The sequence below is a fragment of the Oryx dammah genome, unplaced genomic scaffold (genome assembly GCF_014754425.2).
Source record: "Oryx dammah isolate SB20612 unplaced genomic scaffold, SCBI_Odam_1.1 HiC_scaffold_22, whole genome shotgun sequence".
NCBI lineage: Eukaryota > Metazoa > Chordata > Mammalia > Artiodactyla > Bovidae > Oryx > Oryx dammah.
In genome coordinates this window covers 8,108,662-8,123,248 of record NW_024070206.1, presented here as the reverse complement: position 1 = coordinate 8,123,248, position 14,587 = coordinate 8,108,662, and positions in this window count along the sequence as shown.

The following is a 14,587-nucleotide window of genomic DNA, read 5'->3' as shown; positions in this document are numbered from 1 at the left end:
CTACCTCACTGCCTTGTGAGGCTCAAATGCCTTTATGTGTATGATACTGCAGAGTAAATTCAGCCTGTTTTCCCCCAACTATCAATAAATAATAATATATTACAAAAATTTCTCATTGATTTGCAACGATTTTGGAAGAAGTATACATTTAGGTAAAGTCAATTACAGGATGACAGCAGAAGCCTTGTCTTTATCTGGCTTGCTCATCCCTCCCTGCAGCATGTGTTGGGGGAGCCAGTTATGTTTCTTTGGGAGATGTTGGGTTATCGTTGCTGCTTTCATTGCCTTCTCGGGGGGTTGTGAAACATGTCAGGTCAGCCCCAGACTCCGAGGAGAATAGCTGTGTTTGTCTTCCTCTGAAGGTGGGATGGGAGCAGACTCTGGGATGCAGACTGGAGTGGGACCACAGGGTGGTCAGCTGTGTGTCATCCAGAAGCAAGAAGGGAAGATGATGATCAGAAAATTGAGCATATAGGTTTGTATGTGAGTATACTACTCATACACACACATATATGTAGACATATACATATATAACTATACACATAAATGGGGTTTCCAGAGGTAAAGAATCCACCTGCCAATGCAGGAGACATGGGTTTGATCCCTGAGTCAGGAAGATCCCCTGGAGAAGGAAATGGCAACCCACTCCAGTATTCTTGCCTGGGAAATTCCATGGACAGAGGAGCCTGGTGGGCTACAGCCCGTGGTGTCATGAAGGGTCAGACACGACTGAGCGCTCATGCACACACACATACACATGAATATATATAGGTATTAAAAAAGTAAAATTGGGATTAAAAAAACTCATTTGTTTTTTAGTAAATACAGCTATGATAGCTTTTCAGCTTAATAAATACAGACTCATAACCTTATTTTTAATGGCTGGCTACTAATACTTATATTAATGGATATGGTGTAACTTACTTAACCAATCTCTATTTGTAAGTAATTGGAATGTTTTCCAAATGTTTGCTAACATAAATGTTGTCTCATGCATATATCTTTGGTTACTTGTCAGATATTTCCTTAGGAGAAATACCTAGAAGTTGAACTGCTGGGTCAAAGATTACACACTTTTAAAAGAGAGTTTCGATCTATTATTTCAAGTGGCTTTCCAGAAAATTTGTATCAATTTATATTCACGCCAATACCATCTATGTGTCTACCCTCAAGGAAACCACAGTCTTCCTTTTTATACTTTGGGATATTAACTCTTGGTCTACCTTTTATATTTGGAAGTATTTTCTGGTGTTTTAAACTGTCTTTTTCTCTGATTAGACTATGTAAATCCTTGATGTTTGCTGAGACTTCATAGTGTACTTCACAGTTTGAAAAGAGATTAAAGACTGTCCCTTTCACTTTGATCAAACATTAGTAGAGAGCTATGACTCCTAGTTAAGAAGAGCTCAACGTATTTAAGAGGCAAATATTGATATAAGATCTTGGACTTGTTGCATTGCCTCTTGAAAGTTTCAAATAGTCCAAATGACCAAGTTTTTATATGATTTAGAATAGAACTATCAGCTAATACATGTATTAGAACTCCAGGTAATACATTTTTTTCATGAACAAGGTGCTGTTTAGAGGATTAGAGCTTTGTGGCTAATTAATCCATTACACATCTTTATGATAAAGTTTTTTTATAATTTAGTTAATTTATATAGTAGAATTTGGGCTTCACAAGTGCTGCTAGTGGTAAAGAACCCTCTGCCAATGCAGGAGACTTAAGAGATGTGGGTTTGATCCTGGGGTTGGGAAGATTCCCTGGAGAAGGAAATGGCAACCCACTCCAGTATTCTTGCCTGGAAAATCCCTTGGACAGAGGAGCCTGGTGGGCTACAGTCCATAGTATCACAGAGTCGGACACAACTGAAGCAACTTAGCATATGCACTCAGGCATAGTAGAAATAATCGTTTAAATTCTACGTTGTAAACCCATGCAAAAATTTCCCCTTTCCTGGCTTTAGGAAACATTCTTTTGGGTGACTTTTACCACCTCAAGTATTTTGGGTTTCTTGTGTGTAACAGCTAAATGTACAGTGGTTGTCCCTGTTCTTGGGCCAATATGGGAGACAAAACACATAGAAAAAGAATGCGAAACAAGGTAAGATACATGTGTGATGATAGACGCTGAGAGAGGAAAAGAACAAAGAGACTTACAGATTGAAGGGTCTTGGTAAGAGCCTGACTGAGGATTAAGTAAATGAGTGAGAGGAAGGAATAACTGAACTCCATACTGAGGGAGAGGATGAGTGTCTCCTGAATTTATGATCCAAATTCCAGGAAGAGGCATCCTTGAGAAAACTTTGTGAGAAGAGTGAGAAAACAGGGAGCCTGGATAGGGCCGTGTGGGGTGCTGTGTGTAGACTCTCTGTGGGCAGCCCTTTGACAGCGCTTGGGTTCCTTCCGTAGTTGTTCCCTGGATGAACAGCTATACTTGGTGTCTGTCCTTTGTGGTCTCTTATCCCAGATCTCCAGGAATTTGCTCTTCAGGCCCAGTTGAGGAAAGCCTTTTTAGATTGTGTGAGACCCAGACAGTCAGCCAGACAATCAGGAAAGATGTTCTTTTTATTCTGGTAAGCCTTTGCACTTAGAACGGTGATTTACACAGGTGTGGTGTAAATTGTTCTCTGAACCAGTAAACTAAGAAAGGATTATTGTTTTCTGTTCATTGGTGATGGGTTATGTTACTTTAGAAAAATGGAATGATTTTCAAGGACTATAAAATTATCTGAACCCACAGGGACAAAGAGGTATCTGATTTATAGCCAAACTCTGAATGAAAGTTTACTTTTTACATCACATAATATAAAAGAATACTGATTCTTCAGATACTTATCGCTTGAAGTGTAACTTCTATTGCAGTTATCCAGAAATTCAGGAAAATAATAGCATCTTGGTGTTCGATGTTACTTTAGTTTAAAGAATTCAAAGACTTTTATTTTTCAGTTTTATTTTGATAAATATACAGTTTTAGAATATTCATTTTATTTGATAATGCACATTAGAATTTTATAAAATATGCAATTAAAATATCTGCACTTTTAAAATAATGGTCTTGAAAGGTAAACTTGACTTTGTATCATTAAGTGAAATCAATAGACATGCTGTTATACCATCACTTCAAATTGGCTGGATAATCCTGGATTTTATGATGTTGCTGCTGCTAAGTCGCTTCAGTCGGGTCCGACTCTGTGTGACCCCATAGACGGCAGCCCACCAGGCTCCCCTGTCCCTGGGATTCTCCAGGCAAGAACACTGGAGTGGGTTGCCATTTCCTTCTCCAATGCATGAAAGTGAAAAGTGAAAGTGAAGTCGCTCAGTCGTGTCCGACTCCCAGCGGCCTCATGGACTGCAGCCTACCAGGCTCCTCCATCCATGGGATTTGCCAGGCAAGAGTACTGGAGTGGGTTGCCATTGCCTTCTCCTTTATGATGTTAGGTGAGTAAGAAACGTTTTCTATGAGATAAAATAACTATGGCTCAATCAAGCGTAGTTTAAATAAAGAATATAAGCAACAAAAAGATAATAAGAGCATTTATATCATTAATAATTGAGGAATTTTTGAAGTAATTTCTCAAGTGAATTGCTTAACCTGTTATGAAGGTGAATTAAGTTGGATGAAAACTTGGTAAAGTTGTTTGCCTGGATAAAATGGTTATTAATAAACATAAAATTGGAGAACAGTTATTTAAACTACTCTTGATTGAGCCATAGTTATTTTATTTCATAGAAAACGTTTTTGTTTCCTTCCTTTTATCTCTTGCTGAAAGAGTGCTGGAAACCATTTGGGAGTGTTCATTTGAAGTAAAATGTTGTTGTTCAGTCACTCAGTTGTGTCCAGCTATTTGTGATCCCATGGACTATAGCACACCAGGCTTCCCTGTTCTTCACCATCTCTTGGGCTTTGCTCAAACTCATGTCCATTGAGTCCATGATGCCATCCAACCCTCTCATCCTCTGTTGCTGCCTTCTTCTCGTGCCCTCAATCTTTCCCAGCATCTGTGTTTTTTCCAGTGAGTTGGCTGTTTGCATCAGGTGGCCAAAATTTTGGAGCTTCAGCTTCAGCATCAATCCTTCTAATGAATATTCAGGACTGATTTCCTTTAGGGTTGACTGTTTTGATCTCTTTGCATTCCAGGGATTCTCAAGAGTCTTCTCCAGAACCACAGTTCGAAGGCATCAGTTTTTCAGCACTCAGCCTTTTTATTGTCCAGCTTTCACATCTGTACATGACTATTGGCAAAACCATAGCTTTGACTATATGGACTTTTGTAGGCAAAAAATTTTCTCTGTTTTTTAATACACTGTCTAGGTTTGTCCTTGCTTTTCTTCCATGGAGCAAGTGCATTTTAATTTTGGCTACAGTCACCATCTGCAGTGATTTTGGAGCCCAAGAAAATAAAGTCTGTCACTGTTTCCATTGTTCCCCCATGTATTTGCCATGAAGTGATGGGATCAGATGCCATGATCTTCATTTTTTGACTGTTGAGTTTTAAGCCAGCTTTTTTCACTCTCCTTTTTCACACACATCAAGTGGCTGTTTATTTCCTCTTTACTTTCTGTCATTATTCAGTGGTATCATCTGTATATCTGAGATTGTTGATATTTCTCCTGGTAATCTTGATTCCAGCTTGTGATTCATCCAGCCCAGCATTTTGCATGATGTACTGTACATATAAGTTAAATAAGCAGGGTGATAATATACAGCCTTGATGGACTCCTTTCCCAATTTGGAACTAGTCGTTTTTCCATGTCTGGTTCTAACTGTTACTTCTTGAATTGCATAGAGGTTTCTCAGGAGATAGGTAAGGTGGTTTGGTATTCCCATCTCTTTAGGAGTTTTCCACAGATTGTTGTGATACACATAGCCAAAGGCTTTAGCCTAGTCAATGAAAGCAGAAATAGATGTTTTTTGGAATTCCCTTCCTTTTTCTATAATCCAATGGATATTGGCAGTTTGATCTCTGGTCAAATAAATATATTGTTTAGTTTCACGGTTTTTAATTATCTTTTTAAAAATGTGGTTACTAAAACATCTAAGATTGTTTATTGGGCTTGAATTATATCTCTGTTGAACGGTGCTGACCCAAGGTAACTCCTTTAGTGCATAAATTTCCTCTTCAGTAAAATAAGACAGATAATTTCTATGGCATGTCCCTTTTATATTGCTTCAATATAAAGGTATTTTAAAAGGCTGGAAACAAATTTGCATTCATTTATTCATTCATCAAAGTATGTCATATATTTACTGTATCCCAGAAATTAAACTAGACACTCCTGAATAATCCCCAGTCCTTGTCTTTGCCAACTTATAGACAGAGAGACTTAAAAGGTGATTTGTTTGGTAAGCATATGAAACTACTTAAACCTGAGAAAATTTCATGGGGAAATCCTCTTGCGGCCTAAGTCTCAGAGATGTATTAATAATGAATCACGTCTCTACAAAAAGTAAACCCAGCACCAAAAATATCTGAAAATTCACCTCCAGAAGATGTTAGTGTCACGTTTCCGTTCTGATTTTTTTCCCACTTACATGCTGTGCTACCTTGTTAAGCCCCTGAACTTTATGGGCGTCACCATCTCCTCCTCGATAAACTGGATTTACCTTATGAGATTGCTCTGAGGATCAAAGAAGACAATATGTGTGAAAAAATAATATAAGTGTGAAGGATAATTATAGTTATTATTAGAAACAATTATGACCATTAAGTTAAAATGGAAGTGCTGAGAATAGAGCAGTTTGGGGACCCACAAACAATTTTTAGTTTATATAAATTCTCACAGGACTGGAAGAGACCATAAAGAAGTTTCTTTGTGCTTTCTTTAAATAAAGATGCATAAATCAAAGCTTAGTACATGATATTAAGATCTAACCCTTCATATGCTTCCAAATCTTTTTTAAAATTGCCTTCAAGAATGAAATGAACAGAAGGCTCTCAGGAGGAAACTGCTTCAGGGCTGCATTTTTGATTAAAGGTCTGGCCTAAGGCCTTATTCTTTGTAGGAATCTAAATGAAAGAAAAGAAGAAGAAAAGAAAGGCAGTGCTCCTTGTTAACTCTGGTGGCCTTTTGATAAATTTTAATTCTGTCTCTTCACCTATCCTTATAAAGATAATAACATCCTTGGCTATATCACTGGATTACAAAAGGAGAGATGTAAATGACTAGTCTGGGTTTCCCAGGTGTGTTAGTCACTTAGTCGTGTCTGACTCTTTGCAACCCCGTGGACTGTAGCCTGCCAGGCTTCTCTGTCCTTGGGGTTTTCCAGGCTAGAACACTGGAGTGGGTTGCTATTTCCTGCTCTAGGGGATCTTCCTAACCCAGGGATTGAACCCAGGTCTCCTGTGTTTCCTGCATTGCAGGCAGATTCTTTACTGAGTCAGGATTCCCAGGTGGCTCAGTAGTAAAGAATCTGCCTGCCAAAACAGGAGAGTCAAGAGTTGAAAGGAAGATCCCCGGAAGGAGAAAATGGCAACCCACTCCAGTATTCTTGCCTGGAAAATTCCCTGGTCAGAGGAGCCTGGCTGGCTACACAGTCCATGGGGCTGCAAAGAGTTGGACACAACTGGGTGACTGAGCGCACCCACACCCACTGGAACATTTAAGCTAAGCGATTATTTTACAGATAATACATTTTAGTTAGCTTAACCCATAGTCACCAGATAGTAGAGAAGTTTTGCAAGGATATAAAATGGGTTTTCTGCACCTTCTATTTAATCGTAAAGTGTTGGTTTTGTTTAGTGTAAAGATTAGAAGGAATAGAGGAGGAGGGAAGGGGATGGCAGGGAAGGAAGTATCACCTTTGGTTGATGTGGCTTCTAAATCCAACTTTCACTATCTAATTTTAGTCCTATTAAATTCCTATAAAAGCAACTTTTAAATAATATATGTGACTGATACTAATATTGCAGTCTTTTATTTTCCCTCTTTTTTCCGTGGGGGAGGAGGGGAGCTTTGGAACTGGCTGAGCACTCATCAATCTGGGCAGCTGACCCTGGAATTATAAAGAATTCACTTGAGTATTGCCAGGGTTTTAGTATATAGGGTGATGAGCTTGTGACTGTTCTTTAGTAGTGCCCCAGTGACAGCCGTCTTCATAAGAGAATAGGCTTTTGGTCAAATGATTCAATTATAGATTTGATGTTGATAACCAATGGAGGCCTTCTGGTAGTTAATATGATAGAAGTTGTTTTTTGGGAAATGATTGTGTGTGTGACTCTGATTTTTAATTCATGAATGAGGCTTGTAGGGCCCCTCTGCGGCAGCTTATGATCCGCCGCAGGCTGTCCAGGAGCGTTCTGAAGTACCAAATACTCACCCTTTTGTTGTTTTACTCTCAGACAATAACCACGAGGCTATGCTCCTTCACTCCATCCCAGAAGTGCAGCTGCTGATTGGGAAACATGTCTGCTGTTTCGTTGAAGGTCATTCTATGTTCCTACATTGTGTTTGACATTAAGGGGAATATTATTGTTCTGTCCATGGTATAAGAGAAATGCAAGGTGTTTAAACTTCATCCTCCGCTGACCCCACCTTAGTTACTCTTACTTATTCATAAGAAGGTGGCAAGACCCTTAAAACAGAAAGATTTTCAGGAGAAAAAAGAAACATTATCCTCTTACTGTACTAGAGAATGAAGGAAAATGGAAGGATCAACTTGAAGATCCTTTCTTTGCTCTTTTAGATCTCGTCAGTTCTTTAGAACCCATCTGCTGTCGTCTCCCCCACCCCACTGGCATTTTCCTTGGCTTCCCCACTCAGGTGTGTCTCCTCTCCTCTGATACTCACAGCATTCAGTTCTAGGGATTCATCAGGCATAGGGGCCACAGTAGATCCTCATTATTCCTGGGCTCTGTATTTTCAAACTTACCAACTCAGCAGTGTCAGTACTGGCAGCATTTTTTGCAGTCATCTGTGAACATGAGCAGAATGGTAAGTAAGTAAGCATTAGTCGCTCAGTGGTACCTGACTCTTTGTGACCCCATGGACTAGAGCCCACCAGGCTCCTCGTCCATGAGAGTTTCCAGGCAAGGATACTGGAGTGGGTTGCCATTTCCTTCTCCAGGGGATCTTCCTGACTCAGGGATTGAACCCAGGTCTCCTGCACTGCAGGCAGATTCTTTACCGACTGAGCTATTTGAGTCTGTCATTGTGCATGTTTGTAGCTGAGACTGAACAAGGAGACACCTCTCCTTCCTGTTTCATCTCTCATACTTTCTGTGCTTTTCACAGTCTATTTAGTACCATGCTCTTTTTTTGCACTTTTGTGCTTTTTTTGCACTTTTGTTTACAGTGTTTAAAATAACCCCCAGTGGAGTGCTGAAGTGCTATCTAGTGTTTTTAAGCTCAAGAAGGCTGTGATGTGCTTTATGGAGAAAATACATGTGTTAGATATGCTTTGTTTAGGCATGGGTGCCATTGGCTGCAAGTTCAATGTTAATGAATCTGCGATATATATTATGTAAGATATCTTTAAACAGAAACACACATAAAACAAAGTTACATATTGATAGTTTGATGAAAATGTTGGGGCTGGAGACTTGTAGAAACCTAACCCTTTATTTCTTCTAGGAGTAGTGGTTCAGTATTTTCTAATTCAGTGATTGCAGTGACTTTATAGGCCATTATTACTGTGAATAACAATAATTAACTGTATATTATTGTTTTCCCCAGGCCTGAAGAATGTAAATCTCAATGTATGCTTATTTAGTGGAATAGTCAATCAGTCAGTTCAGTCGCTCAGTTGTGTCTGGCTCTTTGTGACCCCACGGACTGCAGCACGCCAGGTTTCCCTGTTCATCTCCAACTCCTGGAGCTTGCTCAGACTCACGTCCATCGAGTGGGTGATGACATCCAACCATCTCATCCTCTGTCGTCCCCCTCTCCTCCTGCCTTCAATCTTTCCTAGTGTCAAGGTCTTTTCCAATGAGTTCCAATGAGTTTCAGTTCTTTGCATCAGGTGGCCAAAAGTACTGGAGCTTCAGCTTCAGCATCAGTCCTTCCAATGAATATTCAGGACTGATTTCCTTTAGGATGGACTGGTTTCCTTTAGGATGGACTGGTTTGATCTCCTTGCTGTCCAAGGGACTCTCAAGAGTCTTCTCCAACACCACAGTTCAAAGCATGAATTCTTCAGTGCTTAGCTTTCTATATGGCCCAACTCTCACAACTGTACATGACTACTGGAAAAACCATAGCTTTGACGAGATGGACCTTTGTTGGCAAAGTGATGTCTCTGCTTTTTAATATGCTATCTAGGTTTGTCATAGCTTTTCTTCCAAGGAGCAAGTGCATTTTAATTTTATGGCTGCAGTCACTGTCCACAGTGATTTTGGAGCCCAAGAAAATAAAGTCTGTCACTGTTTCCATTGTTTCCCCATCTACTTACTATGAAGTGATGGGACCAGATGCCATGATCTTTGTCTTTTGAATGTTGAGTTTTAAGCCAGGTTTTTCACTCTCCTCTTTCACTTTCATCAAGAGGCTCTTTAGTTGCTCTTTGCTTTCTGCCATAAGGGTGGTGTCATCTACCTATCTGAGGTTATTGGAATAGTCAGTAGTTTCCAAATATTTGCCAAGTCAATGAAACCTAGGGATGTGGGACAAGGTGCAGAACAGGGAAGAGCCCTGTTAGGCCACAGCCTGGAGATCCATTTGTTAGTTGGAGCAATCACTGCATGTCAGAGTGGCCCTGTGCAACTAGCCAGGTGACTCCTCCCTGGTGAGGCAAGCAGCCAAGCCTTGCCTGGCTACTCAGGGAAGGTACACTGGGTACACTGCACAGACTCTGGGTACTCAGGTAGAAATGAGTCAGGAATGAAGAGGTGGGGCTCTTGGCTGGGTTGTACTGTTATTGAAATGTGTAACTTAGAATAAGTTATCATTCTATCTCAGTTTTCTTAAAAGTAAAATGAGGCCATTGGGCTAGGTTATTGTTTCATGTCCAGTGAATTTGGAATATGAAGAGAGGGAGATGGCACTGGAATGCAATGAAAGCTTAAATCCCACCTCATAGTCTTTCTATAATGCCCAAATGCAGAAATACAGATAATCACAGATGTCTCAGTGTCTGAATTATGCCTTCAACCAAATGCCACTTGTTCTGACAATCCCGTTGATAAGTTCTGTAGAACATGCGTTCCGATCACACCTTCTGACACAAGGAAGAATCGCTTCTTCAGACCTCTTGACAAGCTCTGCATGGTGCTTTCAGTCATATTCAACTTGAAGCTTGGAGTTCAGGTCAAATGAAATATTTTCAAGACTCAATATGTCTTCCCCAAACAGCAATAAATCACTCAGAAAGTTATGTGCTCATTTGCACCCGGCTTCAAACTACTGAGTTAGCCAGCTGAGGGCATGTATTACGGTTTTTCAGCATATGATTTTTTTTATTTCTGGTGTTCTGATCATCCAGTAATTAGTGGATACAGTTGAAATTACAAGCTGCTGCCATTGCCTCAGATGGTCAGGTTTTCAGGATGCCAACTCCCAGCTCCTCTGGAGTTGACATAAATATTATGGAAGCAAAAAATTATAGTCATTTGCAGGGAAATCATGTGTTTAATTGCCAAGTGAAGCAGAGGGAAAATAGCAGAAGCACACATCATGTATCAGTTAATGGGAGAGCATTATTGCATGTTGCAAAGGGGTCTAAAAGGACTTTTCAATAACAAAATGAAAACAAAACTATTCTAAAAAATGCCATCTGTGAAGCCTCCAGATATGTCTGACTGGCTCATTTCCTTTCAAAAATAGTCCCTGCATTCCAAAAGCTGTTAATAATAAATGGAAATAACTGCAGAGTACAAATGGACTATGACTGATGGAGGGAGACTTAATGTTAAGGACTTAGCTGCTATTGAAATCAACATGGAGAGGAATGTTTCCCAGACACATTTTGTGTAGATATTTCAATGTTTGCTGCAGATGGCACTTTAACACAACATAAGACCCCTCAGATCCTACACATAGGCAGATTATTTTGATAATTCATTTCAAACGCAGAATTTACTTGTAAAAATTTATTTATAAATAAATATGAATTATTTGAAATTTTTTTGATTTCCTATTTTCCCTTTTTGTTTTTTGGTAGACTTGTCATCATGGGAAAGATAATTGATAACCATGTAAGATTTTATAATGGGCCTCAAATTAATGGAAATAGAAATCAAAAATACTGTTCTTATATTTCTGTATTGGAAACCAATCACCACAGAAAACTTAAACCTAGTAATATGTCACATGTTTTATTACATATAAATTACATATAAAATTGGAGACTTCATCTATTATTCTAAGTGAAAGTCACTCAGTTGTAGACTCTTTGTGACCCCTTGGACTATACAGTCCTTGGAATTCTCCAGGCAAGAATACTAGAGTTGATAAACTTTCCCTTCTCCAGGGGACCTTCCCAACACAATTATTTCCCAGTTATTCTAAAAGCAAAGGTAAAAAGCTGTCATGGGTTCTAACTCTGGAATCAGATTATCCAATATTTCTTTTCTGCCACTAACCAACATGTGACCTTAGGCAAGCTTTACATTTATGCATATCTCAGTATCTTCATCTATAAGATAGACGTAATATTGGTACTTGCCTAATATGTGTTGAGAATTACATGAGACCATATGCCTGAAGCAGTTAATCTGATCTCTGGGACATATGAAATGTTCAAGAAGTATAAGTCCACACCATTATTTAAGTTGTTGTTCAGTCTCTAAGTCATGTCTGACTCTTTCGACTTGATGAACTGCAGCATGCCAGGCTTCCCTGTCCTTCACCATCTTCCAGAGTTTGCTCAAACTCAAGTTCATTGAGTCGGTGATGCCATCCAACTGCCTCATCCTCTGTTGTCCCTTTCTCCTCCCGCCCTCAGTCTTTCCCAGCATCACGATCTTTTCTGATGAGTCGGCTCTTTGCATAAGGTGGCCAAAGTATTGGAGCTTCAGCTTCAGCGTTGGTCCTTCCAATGAATATTCAGGTTTGATTTCCTTTAGGATTGACTTGTTTGATCTCCTTGCTGTCCAAGGAGTCTTCTCCAACACCACAGTTCAAAAGCATCAATTCTTTGGCACTCAGCTTTCTTTATAGTCCAACTCTCACATCCATACGTGACTAGTGGAAAAACCATAGCTTTGACGAGACGGACCTTTGTTGGCCAAGTGATGTCTCTTCTTTTTAATACTCTGTCTGGGTTCATCATAGCTTTTCTTCCAAGGAGCATGCATATTTTAATTTTGTGGCTGCGGTCACTGATGCAGTGATTTTGGAGCTTCCCAAAATAAAATCTGTCACTATTTCCCCATCTATTTACGATGAAATGATGGGACTGGATGGCATGATCTTAGTTTTTTGAATGTTGAGTTTTAAGTCAGCTTTTTCACTCTTCTCTTTCACTTTCATCAAGATTCTCTATGGTTCCTCTTCGCTTTCTGCCACCATTATTTAAGCAGCAGCTGCAAATACATCCAGCCAGACACTGTGTTGTGACATTCTCTTGTTATTTAACAATTTTTAGGCAAGATGATTAAAAGAATTGTTTTATATTATGAGGGTCTATTACTGTCCTAAACCCATTATTTTATGTAATTTCTACAGTAAACCAGGAATGTAGATTTCATCATCTCATTTTATAGATGAGGAAACTGAGATTTAATTGAGACTCACAATCATGCCCTTTGAAACAAAATAATAACTAGTGCTTATTGATGGCTGTGTGCCCACTGTTCAATCACTGTAAACTGTAGTCTCTCAGTTCTCACAACATTCTAGGAGGTAGGTAGTCTTTCTTCATATCAGTATTTGCATAGGAAGGAACAGAGGTACAGGGAGATTAAGTAACTTGTATAAGAGTGCATAATTAAAAAGTGTCAGAAATCAGGTTTTATTCCATCAGTTTAATTCCAGAATCCTTGTTCTCAAGTACTATGCTGAAAGAAAACAAGGGATTCACAGCCATGTGAAAAGGCTACTTATAATAAGTAATGAAAGAAATAGATGACAGGCATGTAGGCAAAATATATGAACAGATAATTCACAGTGGAAGACATGACAAATGGCCAACATCTCATATGATATTCCTGTTGCCAGTTTCCTAAAAATGATACACAAATTGACATTACAATGATGTATGATTTTTCACCTATCAAATTTGAAAAATATGAAAAGATTGATACTGCTGTTGATATAACCTCTATAGAAGTCAACTCAGTGGTACCTATTAAAGTTGAGACATGCACATACCCTTTGGTCTAGCAATTTAGCTTATAGAAATATATTTTAAAAAATTATTCACACAAATATATATGTACACATATATATTTGTGCAGAGATGTTCACTGTATCAGTATTTGTACAAAAGTTAAAAATTGAAAACAACCAAAAAAGAGGAATGTTTTTGATAAATTATAGACTTTTAATGCTGTTGAATATTATGTAACACTCAAAATACAGGAATGAAGTAGATATTTATGACATGTTATATAGAGAAGTCTGTTCATGGTGAAAATCAAGTTGCATTATATTATGTATTTGGTAGAATTTTTTTTGGTAAAAATACATTTATTTACCTTTTGCATTTGTGTATTTATAGAAAAAAGACAGGGAAAAATACATAAATTATTAACAGTTATTTTTAGGAGTATTCATGGATGGAAATTTATAATGAGAAAAATTTTGATTTTACTTAATAATGCCTTGATATCATTTACTATATAATGATATAATATTTGTGTTGTTCAGTTGCTAAGTCACGTCTGACTCTTTTGTGACCCCATGGACTGCAGCACGCCAGGCTCCTCTGTCCTCAATTGTCTCCTGGAGTTTGCTCAAATTCATGTCCATTGAGTCAGGGATGATATCTAACCATCTTATCCTCTGCCATACCCTTCTCCTTTTGCCTTTAGTCTTTCACAGCATCAGGGTCTTTTCCAGTGAATCAGTTCTTTGCATCAGGTGGCCAAAGTATTGGAGCTTCAGCTTTAGCAACAACCCTTCCAATGAATATTCAGGGTTGATTTCCTTTAGGAGTGAATGGTTTGATCTCCTTGCTGCCCAAGGGACTCTCAAGAGTTTTTTCCAGTGCCAGAATTTGAAAGCCTCAGTTCTTTGGCACTCAGCCTTCTTTATGGTCCAACTTTCACATCATTTATATAAAATAATGATCATATCCCATAATAATGTGCATAATAAAGTTAAAGTATAATGTAAAAATAAAATGGAAAGTAAGAACTATGCCAAAGTTACAGAGCTCATAAACGGCAGAAGTATAATTTAGTTCAAGCTCTGTGTGACTCCAGAGTTGTCTTCTCCACTGTTCCATCCTCTAGGATAACAGCATTATTTAACATTGGTCCTGTTTTTCCATATACTGCATGTAATTATATATAATTAGGTTTCCTAGAGAGTTATATGTTACAACTTGTCAGGAAGGAGAAGAGACAATAAAATAAACTTTATTGTAAGTTTATTCCAATAAATAGTAAAAGAAGAAACCTGCCCAACTAATTTTATTGGAACCTTAAATTTCAAACCAAGTAAAGATGATATCTGCAAGATAAATTATTTGACAATCTCACTTACA